At 46.8% G+C, this 26,925-nt stretch overlaps 1 long non-coding RNA gene across 1 annotated transcript; it reads left to right on the top strand.

The window, feature by feature from the left end:
• Positions 1–18,822: 18,822 nt before the first annotated feature.
• On the top strand, positions 18,823–26,246 carry LOC144338496 (uncharacterized). The gene is made up of 3 exons (XR_013412713.1): positions 18,823–18,973; positions 23,933–24,067; positions 25,231–26,246. It is a non-coding gene; the product is annotated as an uncharacterized LOC144338496 (long non-coding RNA).
• Positions 26,247–26,925: the final 679 nt, after the last annotated feature.

The following is a 26,925-nucleotide window of genomic DNA, read 5'->3' as shown; positions in this document are numbered from 1 at the left end:
TTTGAGACAGAGTCTCCCTCTGTCGCCCAGGCTGGAGTGCAATGGCACGATCTCGGCTCACTGCAACCTCCGCCTCCCAGGTTCAAGTGATTCTCTTGCCTCAGCTTCCCAAGTAGCTGGGATTACAGGTGCTCACCACTATGCCCAGCTAATTTTTTTTGTTATTTTTAATAGAGACAGGATTTCACCATGTTAGTCAGGCTGGTCTCGAGCTCCTGACCTCACGTGATCTGCCTGCCTTGGCCTCCCAAAGTGCTGGGCTTACAGTAGTGAGCCACCATGCCCAGCCTGGAATTTCATATGATAGTTGAAGGAATGACTTGCATGTGGCTGGGCACAGTGGCTCATGCCTGTAATCCCAGCACTTTGGGAGGCTGAGGAGGGTGGATCACCTGAGGTCAAGAGTTTGAGACCAGCCTGACCAAGATGGTGAAACTCTGTCTCCAGTAAAAATACACAGAAAAAATTAGCCAGGCGAGGTAGGGGGCGCCTGTAATCCCAGCTACTTTGGAGGCTGAGGCAGGAGAATTGCTTGAACCCGGGAGGTGGAGGTTGCAGTGAGCCGACATCCCACCATTGCGCTCCAGCCTGGGTAACAAGAGTGAGACTCCGTCTCAAAAAAGAAAAAAAGAGTTGCATGTGGTGGCCAGGCATGGTGGCTCATGCCTATAACACCAGCACTTTGGGAGGCCAAGGAGGGCAGGTCACCTGAGGTCGGGAGTTCAAGACCAGCCTGACCAACATGGAGAAACCCTGTCTCTACTAAAAACACGAAATTAGCTGGGCGTGGTGGCACATGCCTGTAATCCCAGCTACTCGGGAGACTGAGGCAGGAGAATCGGTTGAACCCAGGAGGCAGAGGTTGTGATGAGTTGAGATCGTGTCATTGCACTCCAGCCTGGGCAACGAGAACCAAACTCTGTCTAAAAAAAAAAAAAGGGCATCCCGCTCGGGTCCTCTTCCACACTGGAAGCTTTGTTCTTTTGCTCTTCACAATAAATCTTGCTGCTGCTCACTTAAAAAAAAAAAAAAAAAAAAAAAAGAGTTGCCTGTATCATGATCAGGTGAGGTGACTCATGCCAATAATCCCAGCATTTTGGGAGGCCAAGGTGGCCAGACTGATGGAGCCCAGGAGTTTGATACCAGCCTGGGCAACATGGGGAAACTTCATCTCTACCCAAAATACGAAAAATTAGCTGGGGATGGTGGCAAGTGCCTGTAGTCCCAGCTACTTAGGCAGCTGAGGTAGGAGGATCACTGGGGCCCAGGAGATCGACACTGCAGTGAGCTGTGTTCACACCACCGCACTCCAGCTTGGGTGACAGAGCAAGACTTTGTCTCTAAAAAATAAAAAATAAAAAAGAGAGAGAATGAAACATATACCACATATACTACAAGATGCATATACTATAAGAAAAACGGATACCAAGTTACAATTATGCATCTATAACTATGTATACAAATGATAGATACCAAATTATTCTAGTGGTGTTTTTGGGGGAGGGAGAGGGAAATGGGATAGAGAAGAGATACACAAGACAATTTAAGTCTATTTATACTTTTCTTGTACTATTAATGTTTTGTTTTTAAAACAATCTGAAGCAAAAATGGCAAAATGTAGGCCCAGGTGCGGTGGCTCACCCCGGTAATGCCAGCACTTGGGGAGGCCGAGGTGGGTGGATCATGAGGTCAAGATATTGAGACCATCCTGGCTAACATGGTGAAACCCCGTCTCTACTAAAAATACAAAAAATAGCTGGGCATATTGGCGCGCATCTGTAGTCCCAGCTACTCAGGAGGCTGAGGCAGGAGAATCGCTTGAACCCAGAAGGTGGAGGTTGCAGTGAGCCAACATTGCGCCACTGCACTCCAGCCTGGCAACAGAGCGAGACTCTGTCTCAGGAAAAAAAAAAAAAAAAAAAAAAGGCAAAATGTTGAGATTTGTTAAAATTGAGTGGAATAAAAAAGAAAAATACTTAGATATAAACCTAACAAAATATGTATAAAAGTTATGTGAAGAAAACTACAGGTCCAGGCGTGGTGGCTCCAGAAGGCAGAGGTTGCAATGAGCTGAGATTGCGTCACTGCCCTCCAGCCTGGGCAACAGAGCGAGACTCCATCTCAAAAAAGCAAAAAAAGAAAAGAAAAAAGAGAAAACCACAGGTGGGGTGCAGTGGCTCATGCCTGTGATCCCAGCACTTTGGGAGGCTGAGGTGGGTGGCTCACTTGAAGTCAGGAGTTCTAGACCAGCCTGGCCAACATGGTGAAACCCCGTCTCTACTAAAAATACAAAAATTAGCTGGGCATGGTGGCGGAAGCATGTAATCCCAGCTACTCAGGAGGCTGAGGCAGGCAAAAGTGCTTGAACCGGGAAGGCGGAGGTTGCAGTGAGCCTAGATAGCACCACTGAACTCCAGTCTAGGCAACACAGTGAGACTCCTGCTCAAAAAAAAAAAAAAAGGAGCCAAAGACCTGACAGATAATCTCAACAAATAAGACATATAGATGTCAAATAAACATATTAAAAGATGTTCTACATCATATGTTGTTAGCTGAATGCAAATTAAAGCAACAATGAAATACCACTGCATACCTAGTTAGAGTGGTCACAATTCAGGACACTGACAACACCAAATGCTGATGAGGATGTGGAGCAACAGGAACTCTCACTTGTTGTTGGTGGGAATGCAAAGTAGGACAGACACTTTGGAAGACAACTGACAGTTTCTTAGAAAACTACACATATTCCTACCACATAATCCAGCAATCACGCTCCTTGGTATTTATCCAAATCAATTGAAAATTATTGTCCACACAAAAACCTGCATATGTGTGGTTTTTTTTCTTTTTTCCTAGTCCTTAACCAATCACAAATAAAACACATATGTATGTTTATAGCAGCCTTATTTATAATTGCCAAAATTTGGAAGAAACTGAGATGTCCTTCAGTAGATGAATGGATAAATAAACTGTGGTATATCCAGACAATAGAATATTATTCAGCACTAAAAAGAAGTGAGGTGGCCGGGTGCAATGGTTCCTGCCTGTAATCCCAGCACTTTGGGAGACTGAGGTGGGCAGATCACCTGAGGTCAGGAGTTCGAGACCAGCCTGGCCAACATGGTGAAACGCCATCTCTACTAAAAGAAAAAATACAAAAATTAGCTGGGCGTGGTGGCAATGCCTGTAATCCCAGCCACTCAGGAGGCTGAGGCATGAGAATCGCTTGAACCCAGGAGGCGGAGGTTGCAGTGAGCCAAGATAGTGCCACTGCACTCCAGCCTGGGTGACCAATAATGAAACTCAGTTTCAAAAAAAAAAAAATTAGGCCAGGCGCGGTGGGCTCCTGCCTGTAATCCCAGCACTTTGGGAGGTCAAGGCTGGCGGATCACAAGGTCAGGAGGTAGAGACCATCCTGGCTAACACGGTGAAACCCCGTGTCTACTAAAGATACAAAAAAAAATATTAGCCAGGCATGGTGGTGGACGCCTGTGGTCCCAGCTACTCAGGAGACTGAGGCAGGAGAATGGCATGAACCCGGGAGGTGGAGCTTGCAGTGAGCAGAGATAGTGCCACTGCACTCCAGCCTGGGGGAGAGAGCGAGACTCTGTCTCAAAAAAAAAAAAGAAAAAAAAGAAAAAGAAAAAAGAAAAGGAAAGAAAAAAAAAGAAACAAAGAAATGAGTTGGCTGGGCGCAGTGGCTCATGCCTGTAATCTCAGCACTTTGGGAGGCCAGGGCGGGCGGATCACTTGAGGTCAGGAGTTCAAGACCAGAACATGGTGAAACCCCATCTCTACTAAAAATTTAAAAATGGCCAGGCGTGGTGGCTCACTCCTGTAATCCCAGCACCTCGGGAGGCTGAGGCAGGTGGATCACCTGAGATCGGGAGTTTGAGACCAGCCTGACCAACATGGAGAAACCCTGTCTGTACTAAAAATACAAAATTAGTTGGGCCTGGGGTGGCACATGCCTGTAATCCCAGCTACTCGGGAGGCTGAGGCAGGACAATCACTTGAACCTGGGAGGTGGAGGTTGCGGTGAGCCGAGATCGTGCCATTGCATTCCAGCCTGGGCAACAAGAGCGAAACTCCATCTCAAAAAATAAATAAATAAGTAAATAAATAAAAATAAATAAGTAAAAAGGGGGCTGGGCACGATGACTCACGCCTGTAATCCCAGCCCTTTGGGAGGCCGAGGCGGGCAGATCACGAGGTCAGGAGATCGAGACCATCCTGGCTAACACAGTGAAACCCGGTCTCTACTAAAAATACAAAAAATTAGCCGGGCTTGGTGGCCGGCACCTGTAGTCCCAGCTACTGGGAGGCTGAGGCAGGAGAATGGCGGGAACCCGGGAGGTGGAGCTTGCAGTGAGCCGAGATCGCGCCACTGCACTCCAGCCCGGGGGAACAGAGGAAGACTCTGTCTCAAAATAAATAAATAAATAAATAAGCCCGGCACGGTAGTGGGTGCTTGTAATCCTAGCTACTCAGGAAGCTGAGGCAGGAGAATCACTTGAACCTGGGAGGCAGATGTTGCAGTGAGCCAAGATCGCCCCCCATTGCACTCCAGCCTGGGTGATAGAGTAAGACACCATCGAAAGAAAGAGAGAGAGAGAGAGAGAGAGAGAGAGAGAAAGGAAGGAAGGAAGGAAGGAAGGAAGGAAGGAAGGAAGGAAGGAAGGAAGGAAGGAAGGAAGGAAGGAAGGAAGGAAAGAAAGTTATTAAACCATGAAAAGACATATAGGAACTTTTTTTTTTTGAGTCGGAGTTTCACTCTTGTTGCTCAGGCTGGAGTGCAATGGCACCATCTTGGCTCACTGCAACTTCTGCCTCCTAGGTTCAAGTGATTCTCCTGCCTCAGCCTCCCGGGTACCAGGGATGATAGGCATAGCCACCATGCCCGGCTAATTTTGTATTTTTAGTGGAGACAGGGTTTCTCCATGTTGGTCAGGCTGGTCTCAAACTCCTAGCCTCAGATGATCCGCCCGCCTTGGCCTCCCAAAGTGCTGGGATTACAGGCATGAGCCACCACGCCCGGTCTAGACATGTAGGAACTTTAAATGCATATTACTCCCTGACAAAAGCCAATCTGAAAAGTCTACATATTGTATGGTTCTAACTATGTGACATTCTGGAAAAGGCAAAACTATGGAGATAGTGAAAAGTTCAGTGGTGATCAAGGGTTAGGAAGGAGAGAGACAGGGATGAATAAGCAGAGCACAGAGGATTTTCAGAGCAGTGAGACTATTTTGTATGATATTGTAATGGTGGATACATGCCATTATTCATTTGTCCAAACTCATAGAATATACAACACAAGGCCGGGCGCGGTAGCTCACGCCTGTGATCCCAGCACTTTGGGAGGCCGAGGTGGGTAGATTGCTTGAGGCCAGGAGTTCGAGACCAGCCTGGCAAACATGGCAAAACCCCGTCTCTACTAAACATACAAAAATTGCCAGGCGTTGTGGCAGGCGCCTGTAATCCCAGCTACTTGGGAGGCTGAATCAGGAGAATTGCTTGAACCTGGGAGGCATGGATTTCAGTGAGCCTAGATCATGCCATTGCACTTCAGCCTGGGCGACAGAGAAACTCCGTCTCAAAAAAAAAAAGTATATACAACACAAAACGTGAACCCTCACTTAGTGTCAGAAACAGCAACAGCCTCCTGTAGAAAGGAGTAATCAGACGTTGTCAATGGAACCAACTGTGTTGTCTTTTTGTTTTGTTTTGGGTTTTGTTTTTTTGTAGAAATGGGGTCTCACTATGTTACCCATGCTGGTCTTGGAGGCCTAGGCTCAAGTGACCCTCCTGCCTTGCCCTTCCAAAGTGCTGGTATTACAGGTACGAGCCTCTGTGCCTGGCCCCAACTATCTTCTTCACCTGTCACGCTTTGGACTCAATCACATCTTGGTTGTGTGGACTGGTTTAAGGGTTGTCAAGCTCACATATAAGACAAGGTAAGGGCCGGCCAGGCGTGATGGCTCATGCCTGTAATCCCAGCACTTTGGGAGGCCGAGGCAGGTGGATTACAAGGTCAGTAGACCATCCCGGACAACATGGTGAAACCTCGTCTCTACTAAAAAAAAATGAGCCGGGTGTGGTTGCATGCGCCTGTAGTCTCGGCTACAGGAGTGTGAGACCAGCCTGGCCAACATGGTGAAACCTTGTCTCTGCTAAAAAAAAAATGTGAAAATTAGCTGGGTGTGGTGGCATACTATGCCACCTCAGGAGGCTGAGGCAGGAGAATCGCTTGAACTCGGGAGGCGGAGGTTGCAGGGAGCCAAGATCGTGCCACTGCACTCCAGCGTGGCGACAGAGGGAGACTCCGTATCAAAAAAAAAAAAAAAAAGGCAAGGCAAGGGCCAAGATCTGACTAATTTAGCTGGTAAAGAAACAATGAGTCATTCTAGATATAGACATTTTATTACTTAGACAGCAAAAAGAAGACGAAACCCAAGGTGAGAGCTCCCTGTGAATCATTGTCCCCAACACTAAAAATACAACACTGGCTGGGCATGGTGGCTCACACCTATAATCCCAGTGCTTTGGGAGGCTGCGGCTGCAAGACCACTTGAGCCCAGGAGTTCAAGACCAGCCTGTGCAACATAGTGAGACACCGTCACTACAAAAAATAAAATAAAAATTAGCTAGGCATGGTGGCAGGCACCTGTGGTTCCAACCACTCAGGAGGCTAAGGCAGAATGATCGCTTGAGCCCAGATTTCAAGGCTTCAGTGAGCTGTGATTGCACCATTGCATTTCCAATCTGGGCAACAGAGCGAGAATCTGTCTCAAAAACAAACAAAAAAACACGACAATGAGGCAAAAAGGGGCCAGATGACTGCAATGTGTGTTGTGGGACATTATATTTGGGAGGAGTCCCTTCACAACTGCCACTTGGAGGTTTTATATTCTGCAGCTTTATGGTATGTATTTGTATAAATTTATATTTAATATTTATACAAAATGTGCATTTTATAAATTTTTATTTATATATTATATTTAAAAGCAGCTTTATATTATGTGGGAGTGAGGCAGAAAGCTCCATTCCTCATCAGAAGCTGAGAGCTGATGGAAAGTTGTCTGACAGCCTCCCATGGGAGATTTGAGAGGTGGGATATGGCCTTGTAGACTCAGGCCTCTTGTGATTGATCAGGCGATGACCTGGATTGGTCATTATTTGGAAGAAATCCAAGTTCAGACTTTTCAGGTAACTGGCTACAAATTCCTAGAATCCTTATGTTGTCCTAGAAATTGCTTCACTTCCCTTAGCCATTTCTTGCTAAGGACGAGGAGGAATTAGTGGTAGTTCATTAGTTCATAAATTAGCCTTTACGTGAATTGCAATATGCTTTAATTTTTTTTTTTTTTTTTTTTTTGAGACAAAGTCTCACTCTGTCACCCAGGCTGGAGTGCAGTGGCGTGACCTTGGCTCACCACAACCTCCGCCTCCTGGGTTCAAGTGATTCTCCTGCCTCAGTCTTCTCCTGAGTAGCTGGGATTGCAGGCATAGCATGCCACCACACCCAGCTAATTTTCGTATTTTTTTAGTAGAGAAGGGGTTTCACTATGTTGGCCAGGCTGGTCTCGAACTCCTGACCTCAAGTGATCCACCCTCGGCCTCCCAAACTGCTGGGATTACAGGGGTGAGCCATAGCGCCTGGCCTCCTTCTGGTTTGCTTTAGAAATTCCTGAGCAAAGATCTGTTCTGTGTGAAGTAAAGAGCTCTTAACTGGTGGATGGGCTTAACTCAGTTACAGCCAGGTTTCTGACCAGAGAGAGCAGACTGAGTCAACAATCCTGCTTCGGGATGGTATCTGAACAAGGCTTATTCCTGTTTGGGTATGCCACATGTTACTAGACCTTAGGACAAATTAAGATTAACATTCAAAAAGTCAATAACCCACAGGAAGCCTGCGGACTACTTTAAAAATACTTTATTGGAAGCCTGAAAAAAATGTATGCCAATGATAAAAAATACTATGCACTTGGGAAATAAAACCTGCAGCTTGGTGAACTAGCAAAGTGAAAGAGGCTATTGTAAGGGGGAAAAAGTGTTTTTCAAAAAATGGAAATATAGCCGGGCGCGGTGGCTCACGCCTGTAATCTCAGCACTTTGGGAGGCCGAGGCGGGCGGATCACAAGGTCAGGAGATCGAGACCACGGTGAAACCCCGTCTCTACTAAAAATTACAAAAAATTAGCCGGGCGCGGTTGTGGGCGCCTGTAGTCCCAGCTACTCGGGAGGCTGAGGCAGGAGAATGGCGTGAACCCGGGAGGCGGAGCTTGCAGTGAGCCGAGATCGCGCCACTGCACTCCAGCCTGGGCTGGGCGACAGAGCGAGACTCCGTCTCAAAAAAAAAAAAAAAAAAAAAAAAAAGGAAATATAGTTTCTAATGGGGAGAACGGGGAAGTCTGGAAAAGATGGCAGCTCATATACAAAGTAGAAATTACATAGGCTAAAAATGAATGATGAGTTCTTTGCCAGGGACTCTAAAGCTCCTCTCTGAAATATATCCAAGAGAAAGCCAGCTAGAGAATCAGTGGGATAACAAGGCTTAAAAAGGGATTTGACATGTGGCAGGAGCCTGGGAGGTGGGGGTTTCAGGTTGCTGGTGGCTTAAATGAAAGGGCTTTGGCACAGCTTTTGGTGAGGCCCTGGAGAGGTGACTGAGTAAGAAAACTTTTATCTTTTCCTCTCTCTAAATCTCTTCTTTCCTCCTCCTATTTCATTCTCTCCCTGGCCTTTTCCTGATTCAGCTTTTTTGCTCTTCTTTGCCTTGAACATTCTTTTTCTGTTTTTCCTTGACCTTATCTTGGTCATTTCCAAATTTCCATGTCTAGGGAGACTGCGGAACTGAGTTTAGTCTGTAGGCAGGCAATTCTCACCTAAAATGGGTACTAAGATATTTCTGGGCTGGGTGCGGTGGCTCACGCCTGTAATCCCAGCACTTTGAGAGGGCGAGGTGGGTGGATCACCTGAGGTCAGGAGTTCGAGGCCAGCTTGGCCAACATGGCGAACTCCCCGCCGTCTCTACTAAAAATACAAAAAATTAGCTGGGCGTGGTGGCACACGCCTGAAGTCCCAGCTACTCGGAAGGTTGACGCAGGAGAATCGCTTGAACCTGGGAGGCGGAGGTTGCAGTGAGCCGAGATTGCGCCATTGCACTCCAGCCTGGGCAACAAGAACGAAACTCCATCTCAAAAAAAAAATTGATACTGATATTTGTGCACCTAAGTAGCTCAGAAAAGGAATAGGTGAAAGGCAAATCATCACATCAAGATCCTTTGCTCTTTCCTCTGGTGTTGGAGAGGATAGACAATCTGGCCACCCTTCACCTGGTAGGGTTTGGCTAGGGGAGGCTGACACCTGGTGGTCACATTTGGGAGGTGCAGAGAGTTCATAATAGCCTCATGCCTTTACCGTTTACTGACCATATATATATATTGAGCTATTTGCTGTACATTAATGCTCTCCTTTAAAACTCAAAACAATGTTTCCCTGTGAAGTGGGTGTCATTACCTCTACTTGATATTTGGATGATTTATGTTAAACAGTTATGAACTAATTTGAGCAATGGGATAATGTGGTCTTTTCTTTCTCCTTTGTTCTCAGCTTCTGGGACAGTACCTAGCATGTAGTAGGCTCTCAGGAAATATTTGATGAAATATTGTTTTATTTATCAACATCATGGAACTTTAATTCAATGTCATCCCTTTGTAATAGAGTTGATTTGAATACATTCTTGCCTAGACTGTCTGCTGCAACTCTTGCTTAAACACCCTTCCCAGACACTTCCCCATATAAGATACTTGGATATCTAGTCAGCCGCTGAAAAAAAATTCAGAATTTTTTTTAGAACTGACATCATCCTCTACTCTCTATACTGGACAACACAAGACTGAGTCTCTGTTCAAATGCAGTACTTTTATAATGAGAAACCACCAAGAAACCAGAAGGTTAAGTCGGTGAAGGCTGTTCAAATGCTGACATCTTAGACTCCCCAACCTGGACATTAAGTGCCCAAGATGGATGTTTATTGATAAGAACACTGAAGTCACCCAGGTTGATGGCCAATTTAGTAGAGAGGAAAGAGAGGAAGACTGTGATACAGGTGCAACATATCCAGTGAGAGACTGACTGGTAGGTTGTTAGATGACTGCAGTGAAGAAGAGAAACTGAGTGGCATGAACTTCAAAGACACAATGTTGGAAGAGTTACAGCTTGGAAATAGTGACAAAGTAGTAGGAGCATATCAACCCTACCTCTGGGTCTTTTTTTTTTTTTTTTTACAGAGTCTCACTCTGTTGCCCAGACTGGAGTGCAGTGGTGCAATCTCAGCTCAATGCAGCCTCCGCCTTCCAGGTTCAAGTGATTCCCCTGCCTCAGTCTCCCAAGTAGTTGGGACTACAGGCATAAGCCACCACGCCTGGCTAATTTTTGTATTTTTAGTAGAGACGGGGTTTCGCCATGTTGGCTAGGCTGGTCTCAAACTCCTGACCTCAAGAGATCCGCCTGCCTTGGCCTCCCAAAGTGCTGGGATTATGGGCGTGAGCCACTGCGCCCACCCTCTGGGTCTTGTAATATGTAGAAGACGAATAAATGTGTGGCCTCCCCTGGAGGGAGATGCAGGGCAGTGGTGTCTTGAGAGAAGAGCAATGTTTCATTTAAAGCTGGAAAGTCGGAAAGTTTCCATGGAAAGGAGTTTGTCTGTCTTTGAATGAGAATTCCCCATGGTGCAGTGGAAAAATCTGAGAGGGAGAGGTGCATTGTGGATTTGTGTTGGGGAGGAAACGGAACAGTGTGGAGATGAAAGGAAGGGAAAGGATAGATGATCCAAGGGGCTTCTCTCGGCCAGTGACCAAATGTGATAGAATGTAAAGAACAGTGGTATGCTTTCCTCAAAGCTGAGGCAAGGGCAGCTATGGTGGGGGATGGGACATTTGGAGCCATTATTTTGAAATTTATCAAGGAGGGGTCTGGAGTCATCAGGATAGGAATGGTGGTTGCAAAGATAAAATCAAAGCCATCTGCCTCACGCCTGTAATCCCAGCACCTCAGGTGGATCACCTGAGGTCAGGAGTTTGAGACCAGCCTGGCCAACATAGGGAAACCCCGTCTCTACTAAAAATACAAAAATTAGCCAGGTGTGGTGGCGGGCACCTGTAATTCCAGCTATTCAGGAGGCTGAGGTAGGAGAATCGCTTGGACCATTGTGCCATTGCACTCCAGCTTGGGTAACAGAGCAAGACTCAGTCTCAAAAGAAAAAAAAAAAATCAAAGCCATCTGAGTGATTAACCTTGGAAGGTAGAAAAGCTAGGGCTCGGAAGGTGAGGAGTACCTTTAAAAGGCTGAAGAATGAAAGTCTTTACATATTGGGCGACCTTATATGAGAAAGAAGGGTATTTTTCAGAAATCAGTAAGCTGCCCCACAAGAAACAATTATGTTGTTTTTTGTTTTGTTTTGTTTTGTTTTTTTCATTCAGCTGAATTTAAGATTCAAAAATGTTGGTCGGGCGTGGTGGCTCACACCTGTGATCCCAGCACTTTGGGAGTCTGAGGCAGGTGGATCACTTGAGCTCAGGATTTTGAGACCAGCCTGGGCAATATAGCAAGTCACCATCTCAATTAAAAATAAGTAAATACAATAAATAAGATACAAAATATTATGCTTTTAACCCGGAAACCTTATTGGGCTCCTTGTCTTCTGATTTTAGGATCTCCTTTGGGTGAAAACTTTCTGAATTTTCTTGGAAGGCTCTTTTTTTTTTTTTTTTTTTTTTTTTTTTTTTTTTTTTGAGACGGAGTCTCTCGCTTTGTCACCCGGGCTGGAGTGCAGTGGCCGGATCTCAGCTCACTGCAAGCTCCGCCTCCCGGGTTTACGCCATTCTCCTGCCTCAGCCTCCCGAGTAGCTGGGACTACAGGCGCCCGCCACCTCGCCCGGCTAGTTTTTTGTATTTTTTAGTAGAGACGGGGTTTCACCAGGTTAGCCAGGATGGTCTCGATCTCCTGACCTCGTGATCCACCCGTCTCGGCCTCCCAAAGTGCTGGGATTACAGGCTTGAGCCACCGCGCCCGGCCTTCTTGGAAGGCTCTTGGTGCTTCCTTTTAGACATCTCTTTTGATCCTCCTGGACTCTATTAAAGGTGTGTGCTGGCCAGGCGCTGTGGCTCATGCCTGTAATCCCAGCACTTTGGGAGGCTGAGGCGGGAGGATCACCTGAAGTCAGGAGTTCAAGACCATCCTGGCTAACATGGTGAAACCCCGTCTCTACTAACAATACAAAAATTAGCCAGGCGTGGTGGCAGGCTCCTGTAATCCCAGCTACTCGGGAGGCTGAGGCAGGAGAATCACTTGAACCCGGGAGGCGGAGTTTGCAGTGAGCCAAGATCGTGACATTGCACTCCAGCCTACGTGACAAAAGCGAAATTCCATCTCAAAAAAAAAAAAAAAGGTCTGTGCTTCTTGAGACCATGGACTGAGTATGTCTGTCTCTCAGATGCCTCTTTATTTCTGTCTCTGTCTAGTTGATATTTTTTCACAATTGGAGCAAAGGAAGTGAAGCAGAAAATTTCCAGAGAAATTTTGAGATGGGTAAGAGAGGAATTGGGGAAGCTTATGTTGGATGGGCTCCTTCTTTCCCACATTATGGAAGGCATGATCATTGGCGGAAGGCGAAGCGGTAATTCATGCTTCATAGGGTTGTGAGCTAGGGATAGGGATGTGATGCATTTAGTAGAGTGTGTGACTCAATATACAGGAGTTTTAAAAAGCTCCCAGTGGGCCAGGTGCGGTGGCTCACACCTGTAATCCCAGCACTTTGGGAGGCTGAGGCAGGTGGATCACCTGAGGTCAGGAGTTCGAGACCAGCCTGACCAACATGGAGAAACCCTGTCTCTACCACAAATACAAAATTAGCCAGGTGTGGTGGCACATGCCTGTAATCCTAGTTACTCGGGAGACTGAGGCAGGAGAATTGCTTGAACCTGGGAGGCGGAGGTTGCGGTGAGTTGAGATCATGCCACTGCACTCCAGCCTGGGCAACAAGAGCGAAACTCCGTCTCAAAAAAAAAAAAGCTCCTGGTGGGGCCAGATGTGGTGGCTCACACCTGTAATCCCAGCACTTTGGGAGGCTGAGGGGGGCAGATCACAAGGTCAGGAGTTCAAGACCAGCCTGGGCACCATGGTGAAACCCCGTCTCTACTAAAAATACAAAAAAGTTTAGCTGGGCGTGGTGGCCCATGTCTGTAATTCCAGCTACTCGGGAGGCTGAGGCAGGAGAATCGCTTGAACCCGGGTGGCAGAGGTTGCAGTGAACCAAGATTGCGCCACTGCACTCCAGCCTGGCGACAGAGTGAGACTCCGCCTCAAAAAAAAAAAAAAAAAAAAGAAAAGAAAAGAAAAAAAGCTCCCGGTGGAGAAGTTAAAGTCCTGACTTAGCGTGGAAGTAGTCAAGGCAACCGACAAGGGTTGGGCAAGGTTCAGTAACTGGAAAATGGTGTGGGTGGAATAGATGGTGCGGCATGTGGCGTGGGGCAGCACTCAGCAAGGGATGAGTGAACAAACAGAAACTGAGACCTGAGCAAAGAGTAATCAGTAAGCTACAAGAGTTAAAGGAATACGTTCAAGTTCCACCTTAAGCCGTGGGTTTTAAGTGATGCATGGATCCTGGCAAACCATTTGCTAGCCAGGAGGCTGTCTTAGACCCAAAGACTATTCCTTTCCAGAGTTGGATGTTAAGGGCTATCCATTGAGAACCTGACTTTGTATGGAATCTGGGCAGTATGATTAGAATTTCTTTCTTTTTGAGACAGTCTCTCTCTGTTGCCCAGGCTAGAGTGCAGTGTCGTGATCTTGGCTCACCGCAACCTCTGCCTCCGGGGTTCAAGAGATTCTCCTGCCTCAGCATCCCATGTAGCTGGGATTACAGGTGAGTGCCACCACGCCTGGCTAATTTTTGCATTTTCAGTAGAGACGGGGTTTTGCCATGTTGGCCAGGCTGGTCTTGAACTCCTGACCTCAGGTGATCCACCCACTTCGGCCTCCCAAAGTGCTGGGATTATAGGTGTGAACCACTGGGCCCGGCCTGATTAGAATTTCTTTCAGAACACTTAGTAGGTAGGAAGATAGTCAGTCAGGCACTGTGGTGCACTCATATAGTCCCAGGAATTCTGGAAGCTGAGGCGGAAGGATCACTTGAGCCCAGGAGTTAGAGGCTGCAGTGAGCTATGACTATGCCTGTGAATGGCCACTGTCCTCCAACCTGGGCAACACAGGGAGACCTCATCTCCTAAGAAAAGAAAAAGGAGGTAGGAAGACGAAGGAGAGAAATTGTGATGGGGTGGAAGACTGTCAAAAAGGAAAGTGAATGAGATAGAAGCCATATTGTTGAAGTGTTTGATAATCAGATGAAGCCAAAAGAGGGAAAGCATTTTGAAGGATAAGAGATGACTATAAAAAGAAAGGAAGGAAATGGAATAAGATGCTGTATATTTGGTTTTCCTCCATCAAATATAGTATCTAGACCCCAAATATGTAATTGCTGGAAATTTAATTCTAAATAAGAACACTACAAATCCATAAAATATGAAGTAAATTTACCTATTAAAATGGATTAAAACTACACTATCATAATTACTAAGGTAAAAAAACAGAGCAAGCAGGATGGATGCAAAATATTTCCCCTGATGTTAAAATGGAGAAAGGTCTTTATTTATTAATTATTATTATTATTATTATTATTTTTCGTGACAGAGTTTCCCTCTTGTTGCCCAGGCTGTAGTGCAATCGCATGATCTCAGCTCACTGCAACCTCCACCTCCCGAATTCAAGTGATTCTCCTGCCTCAGCCTCCCGAGTAGCTGGGATTATAGGCATGTGCCCCACACCTGGCTAATTTTGTATTTTTGGTAGAGACAGGGTTTCTCCATGTTGGTCAGGCTGGTCTCGAACTCTTGACCTCAGGTGATCCGCCTGCCTCGGCCTCCCGAAGTGCTGGGATTACAGGGGTGAGCCACTGTGCCTGGTCTTATTTATTTATTTATTTATTTATTTATTTATTTATTTATGAGACGGAGTTTCACTCTTGTTGCCCAGGCTGGAGTGCAATGGCATGATCGCGGCTCACCGCAACCTCCGCCTCCTGAGTTCAAGCGATTCTCCTGCTTCAGCTTCCCGAGTAGCTGGGATTACAGGCATGCACCACCATGCCTGGCTAATTTTTTGTATTTTTAGTAGAGACAGGATTTCTCCATGTTGGTCAGGCTGATCTCGAACTCCCGACCTCAGGTGATCCGCCAGCCTCGGCCTCCCAAAGTGCTGGGATTACAGGCGTGAGCCACCGTGCCCGGCCTATTTATTTATTTATTTATTTTGAGACAGGTCTCAGTTTGTCTAGGCTGGAGTGCACTGGCGCCATCTGGGCTCACCACAACCTCTGCCTCCAGGGTTCAGGCGATTCTCTTGCCTCAGCCTCCTGAGTAGCTGGGACTACAAGTGCCCGCCAGCACCCCTGGCTAATGTTTGTATTCTTAGTAGAGATGGGGTTTGCCATGTTGGCCAGGGTGATCTCAAACTCCTGGTCTCAAGTGATCTGCTTGCCTTGACCTCCCAAAGTGGCAGGATTACAGGCGTGAGCTACCGCACCTGACCTTTCTCAGGAATTTTTTTTTTTTTTTTTGAGATGGAGTTTTGCTCTTGTCGCCCAGGCTGGAGTGCAATGGCACAATCTTGGCTCACCGCAACCTCCTCCTCCCAGATTCAAGCGATTCTCCTGCCTCAGCCTCCAAGTAGCTGGAATTACAGGCGTGCGCCACCACGCCTGGCTAATTTTTTGTATTTTTAGTAGAGATGGGGTTTCTCCATGTTGGTCAGGCTGTTCTCGAACTCACGAACCTCAGGTGATCTGCCTGCCTCAGCCTCCCAAAGTGCTAGGATTACAGGCGTGAGCCACCGCGTCCGGCCCTTTCTCAGGAATTTTTAAAGGTCTTTCTTTCTCAGAACAAGTTTGTGTGCTTTAAATCTGCGGTAAATTAAACATTTTACTTGTTTTACTATTAAAAAAAAATATCTGCTGGGCGTGGTGGCTCACGCCTGTAATCCCAGGACTTTGGGAGGCTGAGGCGGGCAGATCACCTGAAGTCAGGAGTTCAAGACCAGCCTGGCCAACATGGTGAAACCCTATCTCTACTAAAAATATAAAAATTAGCCGGGTGTGGTGGCGGGCACCTGTAGTCCCAGCTACTCAAGAGGCTGAGGCATGAGAATCGCTTGAACCCAGGAGGCGGAGGTTGCGGTGAGCCGAGATCACACCACTGCACTCCAGCATGGGTGACAGAATGAGACTCCATCTCAAAAAAAAAAAAAAAAAAAAAAAAAAAAATTAGCTGTATTCTAAATTGGTACCACTTGGTACTATTTCAGCTGTCCTAATTGCTTCACTGATGAAGATGTTTGATGAAATCCAGTTGGCATTATACTCACTTTTTCTTTTTTTTTTTTTTTTTTTTTGAGACGGAGTCTCGCTCTGTCGCCCAGGCTGGAGTGCAGTGGCCGCATCTCAGCTCACTGCAAGCTCCGCCTCCCGGGTCTATGCCATTCTCCTGCCTCAGCCTCCCGAGTAGCTGGGACTACAGGCGCCCGCCACCTCACCCGGCTAGTTTTTTGTATTTTTTAGTAGAGACGGGGTTTCACCGTATTTAGCCAGGCTGGTCTCGATCTCCTGACCTTGTGATCCGCCCGTCTCGGCCTCCCAAAGTGCTGGGATTACAGGCTTGAGCCACCGCGCCCGGCCTACTCACTTTTTCAAAGAGGAATGAACTTACTAGTGAACTAGTGAAAAAAAAAAAAAATCCTTGGTGTTTAGACAGGGTCTAACCAAAAAGAAAGGAAATAGAAACAAGTTGTATTAGTTTCCATAGGCTGCCATAACAAATTCCCCCTGAGTGGCTAAAAGCAACAGACATTTATTATCTCTCATGGTTCTGGAGGCTAGAGGTCAGAAATCAAGGGGTCAGCAGGGCCTCTAGGGGATGATTCATCCTTGCCTCTTCTTAACTTCTGGTGATTGCCACTAACCCTTGGCATCCTTTGGCTTGTAGACACATCACTCCGATCTCTTCCTTCACATGGCATTCTCCTCTGTGTGTCTACATCCAAATTTCCCTCTTCGTGTATATATATATACATATATTTATTGAGACGGAGTCCTACTCTGTTGCCCAGGCTGGAGTGCAATAGCAGGATCTTGGCTCACTGCAAACTCCGCTTCCAGGGTTCAAGTGATTCTCCTGCCTCAGCCTCCTGAGTAGCTAGGATTACAGGCATCCCCCACCACGCCTGGCTAATTTCTTTCTTTCTTTCTTTTTTTTTTTTTTGAGATGGAGTCTCGCTCTGTCGCTCAGGCTGAAGTGCAATGGCACGATCTCAGCTCACTGCAACCTCTGCTTCCCAGGTTCAAGTGATTCTCCTGCCTCAGCCTCCTGAGTAGCTAGGATTACAGGCATCCCCCACCACGCCTGGCTAATTTCTTTCTTTCTTTCTTTTTTTTTTTTTTTTGAGATGGAGTCTTGCTCTGTCGCTCAGGCTGAAGTGCAATGGCACGATCTCAGCTCACTGCAACCTCTGCTTCCCAGGTTCAAGCGATTCTCCTGCCTCAGCCTCCTGAGTAGCTGGGATTACAGGCACACACAACCACGCCCAGCTAATTTTTGTATTTTTAGTAGAGAAGGGGTTTCACCATCTTGGCCAGGCTTGTCTTGAACTCCTGACCTTGTGATCCACCCACCTTGGCCTCCCAAAGTGCTGGGATTACAGGTGTAAGCCACCGTGCCTGGGCCTTTTTTTTTTTTTTGAGATGGAGTTTCGCTCTTGTTGCTGAGGCTGGAGTGCAATGGGGTGATCTTGGCTCATTGCAACCTCCTCCTCCCGGGTTCAAGCAATTCTCCTTCGTCAGCCTCCTGAGTAGGTGGGATTACAGGTGTGAGCCACCGTGCCCAGCCACATTTTCCTCTTCTTAGAAGGACATCAGTCACATGGGATTTAGGGCTTACTCTAATCTGATATGACCTTCTTTTCACTTGATTACATTTGCAAAGACCTATCCACAGGTTCTGGGTTGACATGAATTTTGGGGGGCACTCTTCTTCCCACCTGTTAGGGAAAACTAACCATGTTTGGATTCTTCGGAAAAAACTCTCAAACAGGTTTTTCCTCTGCTCTCACACCAACACAGCAACAATCAATGCAGAAGAATTCTGTGACCAAATGTAGGAGATTTCTCCTCACCAACAAACAAGCAATCAATTCTGCAGCGGACACTAACTGGGTGTCCTCTAATTCAATTCTAACTTTACCCTGAGATAGCATCAGATCCCATATATGTTGAGGGCTGAGTCCCCAAAACTGCCCCCCACCCCAGATACCAGTCGCAAGTCCAGGCCTCCAGAACTTCTGACTAACCGGCTTCAAGTTGGGGTTCCCACAACTGCCTCTTTGGGTTTAATTTGCTGGAGTGGCTCACGGAACTCAGAGAAACATTTACATTCACTGCTTTATTACAAAGGATGCAGATGAGATACATAGGGCGAGGTATGCGGGAAGGACTGCAGAGCTTCTGTACCCTCCTTGGGCACACCCCACTCCAGGAACTCCCATGTATTCAGTCATCCAGAAACTCCCTGAACTCTGTCCTGTCCTCTTGGGTTTTTATGGAGTTTTCATTACATAGGCATGATTGATTAAACCATTGGCCGCTGGTGCTCAACTTGACCTTCAGCCACTCTCCACTCCCTGGAGGCTGGCCTTTGTCTTTCGGGTGAGTCATATCCTGAAGCTATCAGTCAATCATTAGCATACAAAAAACACATAACTGGAGAGTCCAAGGATTTTAGTAGTTGTATGCCAGGAAACCGGGAGGAAGACCAAATATATATATTTCACAGTATCACACCGGTACACACGGGAACCAGGACGGTAAGTATGTACTCTGAGTTTCTGAAACTACCGTGGGGAATGACAGCAGTGACTGATAGAGAAACTAAAGAAGGAAGGCAGAGAGTTAATGATAGCAGAGAAAGGGATCATACTTGTTACTTGTTTGCTCTCCAGATTTTTTAGTATCTAGGCATAATGAATGTTTAGGAGTACTCCTTGGCCCGCAGGTTGAAGCTATTGATATGACAGACGTGGCCAGAGTAAAGTATTGCGCGTGGAGACAATAATTGCTTTAGGATGGGTCTGCTCTGTGGAGTACTGGGTTATGCTGTTCCAGCAGAAATTGAGAGTGTGAAAGAGAGCAGTTTGGTTATACTTTTTTTTTTTTTTTTTTTGAGACAGAGTTTCGCTCTTGTTACCTAGGCTGGAGTGCAGTGGTGCTATCTCGGCTCACTGCAACCTTCGCCTCCCAGGTTTAAGCGATTCTCCTGCTTCAGCCTCCTGAGTAGCTGGGATTACAGGCACCTGCCACCATGCCCGGCTAATTTTTGTATTTTTAGTAGAGATGGGGTTTTGCCTTGTTGGCCCGACTGGTCTCGAACTCCTGACCCCAGGTGATCCACTCGCCTCGGTCTCCCAAAGTGCTGGGGTTACAGGCGTGAGCGACCGCGCCCAGCCTGGTTGCACTTCTGATGGAAAGTGTAGCACCCACCCGGACAGGGACCCGTATTCTGCCACCACTCAGCATATTAAAATATAGCCCCTTCCCAGAGCTGGGTGGGCCTATAGCTATACCACTGCTTGAAAAACTATGAGGCTCACTCTTGCCCAAACACAGACTCAGGCCCATGCATAAAAGATCACTTAACTTTTCAGGGCCAACCTGGTCCTGTGTCCCACCTCTAGTCAATATATTGCCAGGCAGTTCATGTAGGATACCTACCACGATTCAACAAGTCTAAGTCAGGTGCTCATGCACTGACCACAGTATGTACACATCTCACCTCTCAACACATGTGGAGACAGCCCTATCTTGTGGGAACCTACACTGACTTCAGCCTTCTTTTTTTTGAGACAGAGTCCCGTTCTGTCGCCCAGGCTGGAGTGCAGTGGCGCCATCTCTGCTCACTGCAACCTCCGCCTCCCGGGTTCAAGCAATTATCCTGCCTCAGCCTCCTGAATAGCTAGGATTACAGGCTTGAGCCACCATGCCTGGCTAATTTTTGTATTTTTAGTAGAGACGGAGTTTCACTATGTTGGCCAGACTGGTCTCGAACTCCTGACCTCAGGTGATCCGCCTGCCTCTGCCTCCCAAAGTGCCGGGATTACAGGCATGAGCCACCACACCTGGCCGACTTCAACCATCTGATCTTCACACTGAGAACAGTCTCCTGCTTAAAAGAGGAGCCAGACAAGTGACCAGTTGGTACAGACAATGTTATCTCAGAGGGTATGGGGTTATGTCTCACGGTGGGTAGGTTTATGCACACCTGCCCCAAAGTGCGAGGCAGTTCACCTTGATAGAGCCCTGCTCAGATCACTGCTCATACTCGTGCATTGTTCAGCAAATTATGAGACAGCCCTTGCCTTAGAATCAGGCCTCTACCCATCCATCTTAAAAATTTTCCATGAAATAGCCTTCTGCCAGGCTGGAATCTATGTTCAGATATTCAGATGTGCGTAGCACATCAGGGAACAGATGAACTCAAACAGGAACACTAGTCATACTACTATTTAGCAAGAGCTTAGTACACAGACTTGCTTCAGCACATCATGGGAAGGATTAGCACAAAGACCAAAACCTATCTGTACTTTATCCCAAACTCAGTGTTCTACAGAACGTACAAAGCAGAGACCAGGAAACACACTTATCTGGGCATTCAGTAAATCAACAGGAGCTCCACATCCAGAGCAATCATCAGGAATCATTCCCTCACTCATTACACTAGAAGACCTACCATAACAACACTATATTGCAGATCACTTGTCAGCAAACCAAGAGAAAAAAGTCTTATACGGAAAAGAGATAATACTATATATACTGCCATTGAACACCATAACATGAAGTCCTTGTTGACCAAGACTGATAACTATACTCACACTTAGCCCATCAGGAAACAGCTCTCACTTGGATAAAGGTCTACATCTATACCATTAGATAGATCAAAACTGAAATCTGAACTAGGCCATAAAACTCCCCACTAGGAGAGATTCATGAGCCGAAATGGGGCCTAGATGCCTATTCAGAAAAGAAAGAATGAGCCCTGGCTGGGTGCGGTGGCTCACGCCTATAATCCCAGCACTTTGGGAGGCCGAGGCAGATCGATCACCTGAGGTCAGGAGTTCGACACCAGCCTGACCAACATGGTGAAACCCTGTCTCTACTAAAAATACAAAAGTGGCCCGGCGTGTTGGCTCACACCTGTAATCCCAGCACCTTGGGGGGCCGGGGTGGGTCGATCACCTGAGGCCAAGAGTTCGAGACCAGCCTGTTCAACATGGTGAAACCCCGTCTCTACTAAAAATACAAAAATTAGCCAGCCGTGGTGGCAGGCTCCTGCAGTCCGAGTTACTCAGGAGGCTGAGGCAGGAGAATTGCTTGAACCCAGGAGGTGGAGGTTGCAGTGAGCTGAGATCATGCCACTGCACTCTAGCCCGGGTGACAGAGCGAGACTCCGTCTCAAAAAAAAAAAAGGAATGAAGAGATTTATTGAAAATGAAAGTACACTCCACAGTGTGGGAGCGGGCGTAGGGGCTCAAGAGCCCCATTATAGAATTTGTGGGGGTTTAAATACCCTCTGGGGGAAAAAAATAAAAATTAAAAAAAAAAAAAAAGAACAAAGAAAAATAAATAAATAAATAAATACTCTCTAAGGGATTCTATTGGTTACTTGGTGTATGCCCTATGTAAATGAAGAGGATGAAGTAAAGTTACAAAGTCATTTTCTCAGCGTACACCCTATGGAGAAGATATGTCCTGTCATAGCTGAAGTGTGTATTGGCCTTATGTTACCTGCTTCCAAACCCCATTTTCCTGCCTCATTGCCACACCAGTATGTGGGCCACTGTGAGACAGCACCAACCTAGAAACAGAGACTACACCATGCCACGCATCCAGCACACCAGAAGACCAGAAGTCAGTCCCTGCCCAGACGACCCTTTGTGGTAACATCAAGACTGGCACATACCAGGACAAAGCACTCACAGAGAAAAACGAACTTATACCATCACTCAGCCCATATGGTGATCCCCACTTCTCAGCTACCATAGGATCTAGAGCACATATTCTCATTTTCTCTCAGCACCACTGCTACCTACCCCTTCTCAGACAAAGGTCAACATCCACACCATCACTGTGCACTCAAAAAAGCAGCATCAGGCCGGGCGCAGTGGCTCACGCCTGTAATCCCAGCACTTTGGGAGGCCAAGGCGGGCGGATCATGACGAGGTCAGGAGATCGAGACCATCCTGGCTAACACGGTGAAACCCCGTCTCTACTAAAATACAAAAAAATTAGCCGGTATGGTGGCACGCACCTGTAGTCCCAGCTACTCGGGAGGCTGAGGCAGGAGAATCACTTGAACCCGGGAGGCAGAGGTTGCAGTGAGCCAAGATTGTGCCACTGCACTCCAGCCTGGGTGACAGAGTGAGACTCCGTCTCAAAAAAAAAGAAGAAAGAAAGAAAGAAAGAAAGAGAGAAAGAGAGAGAGAAAGCAAGAAAGAAAAGAAAGAAAGAAAGAAAGAAAAAGAAAGAAAGAAAGAAAGAAAGAAAGAAAGAAAGAAAGAAAGAAAGAAAGAAAGAAAGAAAACGCAGCATCTGCCCTCGGAGAGACCATTCTTTCCTTCCCACACAAATGTTTCACACATAAGGAAATAGCCCAGACGAAACCAGGGTCTACACCACCATTTGATGAACCAAGAGACAGCTCTGGGCAAAAGCAGAGCCCAGGAACACATCTCTGCTCAGTGAGTCACTGGATAGTTGGGGTGATCAGATCACTGATCTGCACACTGAGAACAGTTTCCTGCCTAAAAGATGACCCAGGCCGGGCGCGGTGGCTCACGCCTTGTAATCCCAGCACTTTGGGAGGCCGAGGCGGGCGGATCACGAGGTCAGGAGATCAAGACCATCTTGGCTAACACGGTGAAACCCCGTCTCTACTAAAAATACAAAAAATTAGCCGGGCATGGTGGCGGGTGCCTGTAGTCCCAGCTACTGGGAGGCTGAGGCAGGAGAATGGCGTGAACCCGGGAGGCGGAGCTTGCAGTGAGCCGAGATCGCGCCACCGCACTCCAGCCTGGGCGACAAAGCGAGACTCCGTCTCAAAAAAAAAAAAAAAAAAAAAAAAAAGATGACCCAGACAAGTGAACACTTGGTACAAACAGTGTAATCTCAGATGGTATAGGCTTATGTCTCATGGTGGGTAGGTCTGTGCAACCTGCCCCAAAGTTCGAGGAAGCTAAGGGGCTGAGAAAGAGGCTGACAAATCCACTTTCTTATTTTTTTTGAGACAAAGTCTTGCTCTGTCGCTCTAGAGCCGGCAGGTAACCTTTGATATGCAAATGCAGGCCATTGGAAACTGGGTCCACCCAATATGGGGATTCCCACCCTTGTCCTCTTGCCCTTTGCCCCCACCTGTGCCTGGCAGTGTAGTCTTCCTCACACCGGTAGAACATCACAGGGCCCTGCATTTGCATATTAAAGGACTAGGGTGGGAGGGACAGTTTTTTCCACGAGCTACGTGAATGACACACCTGGTCAAACCAATCCCCTGAACCCTATACAAATCAGACACCGCCTCCTCCAGCCCCTCATATAACTGGCTGGTGTCCGCATCCTGCAGGGTCTCCACTCTCGGGTTTGGAGCCCCCCTCCCTCTTTCTCTGTAGAAGGGAGCTTCTTTCTTTCTTCTCCCTTCTTTCTTGCCTATTAAACTTTCTGCTCCTTAAAACCACTCCACGTGTGTCCATGTCGTTTTATCTAATTCTCCTCAATAGGAAAAACCCTGGTGGTCCTCCACTCATCAGAGCCGTATCAAAATGACGCCACTGCACTCCAGCCTGGGCAACAGAGTGAGACTCCGTCTCAAAAAAAAAAAAAAAAAAAAAAAGGAATTTATGAACAAAAGCCAGGTCTGTGTTTTGGGTGACAGCAAGACAAAATGGTGGATCCCTGCACCATTTTCCCCAGACCTAGGGTTTATGTACCATAGGGTAGAGGGTAGTTCAGAAGGGATGTGTAGAACAGCTGAAGTATGACAACATCAAGGTTGTTTGACCTAAGGGCGGGATTTACGGTAAACATTAGTACATGTTCCTACACTAGGATCAATACATAAACTGGAAATCTTAGAGACCTTCCTTGAATAGGGGTTGATGGGAAGCCAACACGGTGAAATATCTTCCAAGACAGAGTTGCTTTAGCCTCCACGGGCTAAGTTCACACACTCTCATTTGGCATGCCAGGAATTATCAGAACATGAATCATACCTGAGCCATTGCTCAGGACACTATGAGGGCCTCCCTGTAAATAGATCATGGCCCAGTATTCACCAAACATGACACAGCTCCTAGACATACCCCATGTGACCACTTGATCAGCAGATCAGAACATGATGCGGGTTCTGACACTGCCATTGCAAAATGGTAACTGAGATAGTGAAAGTGATCTAACCTAACCAACCCCATCTTGCTTCTAACCTCCAAGTTGTCCTTGTTCATTCCTGGCTGTAGGCTGAAGTAATTTTTGGGGGAACCTAGTTTATAATTTAATTTTGGAACAAAGATTATAACAGCTCTTTCCCTTTTTGCCTGTGGACTAGACTGTCTTTGTAGGATTAATAAATTAGCCAAAAGATGAGAAATTATGATTTAGGCTGCCGGGGGGGGGGGTGGGTGGATCATGCCTGTAATCCCAGCACTTTGGGAGGCCGAGGTGGGCAGATTATTTCATCTCAGGAGTTTGAGATCACCCTGGGCAACATGGCAAAAACCCATCTCTACAAAAAATAAAAAAATTAGTCTGTTGTGGTGGTACATGCTTGTGGTCCTAGCCACTCAGGAGGCTGAGTTGGGAAGATGGCTTGAGTCCCAAGAGGTCGAGGCTGCAGTGAGCCAAGATTTCGCCACTGCACTCCAGCCTGGGTGACAGAGGGAGACACTGTCTCAAAAAAAAAAAAAAAAAAAAAAAAGAAAGAAAAGAAAAGAAATTATGGTTTAGGAGTCATGCAGCTGGAGGCTACAAGATTCTGACCCTCCCCACTGCTCCTAAGATCAGTGCTTGACATATTTTTCAGACCCTGCACCTGGCACCACCCAGATCGATAAACTGGATTATCTGATCTTGTGGCCCCCATCCAGGAACTGACTCAGCACCAGAGGACAGCTTCAACTCCCTTTTATTTCATGTCTAACCCAACCAATCAGCACTTTTGACTCACTGGCACCCCACCCACCAAATCATCCTTAATAACTCTGATCCTGGAATGCTTGGGGAGACTGATTTGGGTAATAATAAAATTCTGGTCTCCCATGCAACAGGCTCTGAGTGAATTTACTCGTCCTCTATTGCAATTCCCCTGTCTTGATAAATCGGCTCTGTCTAGGCAGCGGGCAAGGTGAACCCATTGGGTGTTTACAGTTCCAACACCAGCTGAGACAACTACCTGCAGGACAGCACTCTACCTATATCCCTGCCCAACAAGGCACAGGACAATACTTAGGCCAGGATCTGTACACATGTCAACCCTCAAGTAAACTCTATGATAGCCAGCTCTTTCTCTGTACAGGGACCCAGTGTTCTCAGCTGCTCAGATAAAGAGTAAGAGACTTGGTTCAACACATGATGTGAACTCTTACTACCTTGCAGCATACCTGGACCCAGCCCCCAACAAGAACCTTCTCTCTATCTCTTCATTCATTTTATTTTATTTTTTTAGATAGAGTCTTGCTCTTGTTGCCCAGGCTAGAGTACAATGGCACAATCTCGGATCATTGCAACCTCTGCTTCCCGGGTTCGAAAAAGAAAAAGAAAGAAAGAAAAGAAAAGAAATTATGGTTTAGGAGTCATGCAGCTGGAGGCTACAAGATTCTGACCCTCCCCACTGCTCCTAAGATGAGTGCATACCTGGACTCCCTGCCTCCCTCCTGCCGCAGCCTCTTGTGATCCACCTGCATTGGCCTCCCAAATGGGATTACAGGTGTGAGCCACCGCACCTGACCTATCTCTTCATTCTTTATTCACTTTCACTCCTTTTCTACTGCATCCTTCCCCAACCTCCTCCTCCTCCTCCTCCTCCTCCTTCTTCTTCTTCCCCTTCCCCTTCTCCTTTTTTTTTTTTTTTTTTTTTTTTTTTTTTTTTTTTTTGAGCAGCAGCAAGATTTATTGTGAAGAGCGAAAGAACAAAGCTTCCACAATGTGGAAGGGGACCCCAGCCGGTTGCCCTAACTTCCTTCTTATAATCAACTACATCTCTTCCACTTGAAATCCCAAAGTTAGCTCCTCCCTCCCTCCCTTCCTTCCTTCCTTCCATCCTTCCTTCCTCTTTCTCTCTCTCCTTCCTTATGATTCATGTGTCCGTGTGAAGAGACCACCAAACAGGCTTTGTGTGAGCAACATGGCTGTTTATTTCACCTGGGTGCAGGTGGGCTGAGTCTGAAAAGAGAGTCAGCAAAGGGTGGTGGGATTATCATTGGTTTGTATAGGTTTTGGGATAGGCAGTGAAGTTAAGAGCAATGTTTTTGGGGGCAGGGGGTGAAGCTCATCAAGTACATTCTCAAGGGTGGGGAGAATTACAAAGAACCTTCTTAAGGGTGGGGGAGATTACAAAGTACATCGATCATTTAGGGTGGGGCAGAAACAAATCACAATGGTGGAATGTTATCAGTTAAGCTATTTTCACTTCTGTGGATCTTCAGTTGCTTCAGGCCATCTGGATGTATACGTGCAGGTCACTGGGGATATGATGGCTTAGCTTGGGCTCAGAGGCCTG

This window comes from Macaca mulatta, chromosome X (assembly GCF_049350105.2).
Source record: "Macaca mulatta isolate MMU2019108-1 chromosome X, T2T-MMU8v2.0, whole genome shotgun sequence".
Classification (NCBI taxonomy): Eukaryota; Metazoa; Chordata; class Mammalia; order Primates; family Cercopithecidae; genus Macaca; species Macaca mulatta.
Note: the sequence above shows the minus strand (reverse complement) of the source record. Positions and strands in the feature narration are given on the sequence as shown.